Source organism: Solanum pennellii, chromosome 12 (genome assembly GCF_001406875.1).
Source record: "Solanum pennellii chromosome 12, SPENNV200".
In the NCBI taxonomy this organism is placed as follows: domain Eukaryota; kingdom Viridiplantae; phylum Streptophyta; class Magnoliopsida; order Solanales; family Solanaceae; genus Solanum; species Solanum pennellii.
Genome location: NC_028648.1, coordinates 44326531 through 44329993, shown reverse-complemented (window position 1 = coordinate 44329993; position 3463 = coordinate 44326531). Strand labels below are relative to the sequence as shown.

Below are 3463 nucleotides of genomic sequence, written 5' to 3'. Positions count from 1 at the left end.
TTTTTCTTTTAGTTTTGTCTATACTAATGAGTTTTTTCCGAACATCCCATAGGATGCATTCTCAGTGGACCCACAGGTGCAAACTACTTCAATTAGGACGCAACACAGTATGGATCCTTTTGGAGGCAAGTCTGCAATCGCCTTCCACCACAATCCAGCCATAATTTTATACAAAGGTCAAATGTTCGACCAAAATTAGATTTGTCAATTTCTATTGTCCACGATTTCTTTCATCAATCATATAAATCGAAAGTAAAGGTGTGGACACCCAATTTCGGCCTAACATTTTAAAATTCTTAAATTTTAAGTTTATTTATTTAATAGTTCAAAATATATTTTTGTATAATTTTAAATAATTTTATCGATAACTATCCTTATTTGTCAAAATTTTAAGATTTTTTATTAGTTGACCTGAATTACATTTTTTTCATATCCAATTGAATACATTCATATATAAATATTTTGGGTGAATTTTGCATACAAAGATTTAATCAATAATTTTTTGCCACAATTTCGATCTCATAATTTGAGCTCATTGAATAACAATTCATTATTTAAGAAACAAGTAGGTCAAAAACTAAGGGTGGTGGAAAGACTTTTGGGGTAATTTTTTTAGATTTTTATTCTTTTATTTATCGGTGACAAGTTCACCGGAGTTCCGCCGAAATCCGACGAGTCCACCACCCAAAACCCATTTTCCTCTTAGTCTTTTTCCGGGGAAACCAGCTTCCAACTCCACCTCTATAGCAGCAAATGACCAGAACACCTTCCCCTTTTCCATTGTTTCTAGCAATACCCTCGTCCCCCTTTTCATCGTTGCTACCAGATCAGCGAACCAGAACCGAAATCAACTGTTCCGATGAAAAACCAAGTCTTCACGAGTCCTACAAAAAAACCTATAATCGAGTTCCACAACTAGAAACCCGCTGGAAACCACCACCTCACGCCAGACACACAACAACCAGACCAAACCCCTCTTCATTTTTCTCCCTTTTCCGGTGAAATAGTCACTGAATATAACACCAAAATCGCTGTCAGACCCATTCCTCTTCCCCTTTCACGATTCCTCTTCTATTTTTGCAGGTCATGACTGAAACCCATGAGCTCGGAACCATGAAACAACCAGCGCCAACAATGGCAGAAATCAATCAGATCTCACAACCAGTAGCTCCAAAGTCGGAGCAAACACGAATAACAATCCAAACCAGCACCCTAAAGTTCAAAATTCCAGCGAATTTCAATGTTTTCATCCAATATATGGTAGAAATTTCTAACAATTTTATAACTTTTTGATGATTTGGTTCACTGCTAGTGTTTGAACTTTGTATTTGATTGAAGATTTTGTGTTGTTTACAAATATCCTCTGTTAAGTTTATCTATTTTAGGGAAAAGGGTATGATATATCCCTCATTTGGAGTTGATATATCATTCGTTATAAAAGTGGTTCATATATGTCCTTACCATTACCGTTACAAAATGACTCACATATACCCTTCATTTAACGAAAGTTAAAAAATTAGTTTTAAATTTATATTTATTACTTTTAATTTTTTTAAATAAATTATTTAGGGATATATATGATTGTTCTGTCAAAGTTTGAGGTATATTTAATTTTTTTCATACATAAATTATTTTTTGACTTCTTTTATTATAATTATTTGAGTTTCTTATTCTAATTTTATTTTTTTTCTTTCATTGCTTAGTTTAAAGAGAGAAAAAACTAAACTATTTTTTTTTTGTGTATTGTTATTTAATTTCGTATTCGAATAAAAAATTTGGTCATGTACAATAAGTTTTACAAGAATATTAGTGAAATATAAATAAATTTGATTATCAAAATAATAATTATAAATTAGTCATTGAAACAAAAAAAAGTCAAAAAAAATATGTTTAACGAGGATTAAATTTACTCATATGGGATTATATTTTTTAGAAAAAAATAATAAAAATTTAGATTAAAATTATTTTTTTCTATTTCCGTTAGAGGAAAAGGGTATATGTGAGTCATTTGTTTACAAGTAGGGGTATATATGAGCCACTTTCATAACAATGGATATATCAGCTCTAAATGACAAAATTGAGGGATATATCAGACCATTTTCCCTCTATTTTATTTGTTTCGTTCTTTCGTTGCTATATATTTGTGGCATTTTTCTTATCTATATGTACTTGTTAGTTTTCAAATTTTGAGATACGCATATTCTTTTGTTTTGTTTGATTATTTTGCTTTGAGTTGGGTTTTATTTGTTGTTGTCTAAGTCTTAATTTTATTTATTATGTTATTAACATTTTTTACTATGAAATGATTTAGTGTATAGCATTGTTTAACTTTTCTTTTTTTATTATATTTAATTCTTAGGTTTCTACAGTTGGCTTGGTAGTTTTAATTTTATATTTGTTGAAATATATAATGTACCATTTACAATGTTCCATTAATGAGTAACACGTTCTGGTTGCTATTGTCTTTAATATTGTTTTAAATTATTATCAATCTTATATGTATCTTTTTCTCTTGATGGTTTTTTTTTTTTTGCTTATGTATCTATCTTTTGCTAAAACTTTGATGGTTGTATTATTTGGTTAATTTTTCTTACTCCACGGTTCATGTTGTTTTGTCTTCATTGTTTCACTATTCTACCTTTTAGTTGTTATCATTTTTGTATGATAAAATTGGCCAATGAGAAAATCTCTCCGTCGATTTTGGAGGCTCCTCAATGTTAAAAGACGAAAATTTAATTCAAGTTCATATATTTTATTTGTTAAAATTGGCCGATTAAGAAATTACCTCGATTTCTAAGGTCTCCAATTCTAATAAGACGGTTTTTTATTTTTAAGTTATTATTTGAGTTATTCATTTTTGTTTATATTTATTTAGTACTAACTCTAATACTAAGTGTCTTTACAGGTATGCCGAATTGCTTTCCATCGAAGCTATTCGAATAAAATTCGAATTCTAATTTTATTTATTAATGTGTATATTATTGGCGATAGGCAAACTTATGCCATCTCTTATTATTGTTTTATTTATTATTTGTGTATATAACATGCCTATTCTATTTGTATATTATTATTATCTCCTCCTCAAATTGAAAAATAAATTCAGTCGGGACCCGCATTTGTGGATTTTGAAGGGTGCCTACCATCTTTCCTTCAGAATAACCTGAACCCTTACCTAGAATCTAATGATTTCCTAGATCACTTAAAAGGTTTCCTAGTTTTTTCCTAAAATTAGGTGGTGACTCCTTTAAAATTCGTTTATTCTTTAAATTCCTTAAAATTAAATCAATTGATAAATTTTTGAGTCACCTCGACGTTTCTCCCTATTTGAATAGAGTAGGGATGTAAACATACCCAATGATTTATCTAATCTTGTATTGCGGTCACACCCCAAGAACTTCTCCTCATAATTGAGTTTCCTTATTTTTTACTGTTGTTACTATACTTGTGACAAACCCAAACCTAC

General features: G+C 29.8%; 1 long non-coding RNA gene across 1 annotated transcript; it reads left to right on the top strand.

Moving 5' to 3' along the window:
• The first annotated feature begins 450 nt into the window (after positions 1-450).
• LOC114075115 lies at positions 451-3062 on the top strand. The gene is made up of 2 exons (XR_003575471.1): positions 451-1260; positions 2906-3062. It is a non-coding gene; the product is annotated as an uncharacterized LOC114075115 (long non-coding RNA).
• The last annotated feature ends 401 nt before the right edge of the window (positions 3063-3463 follow it).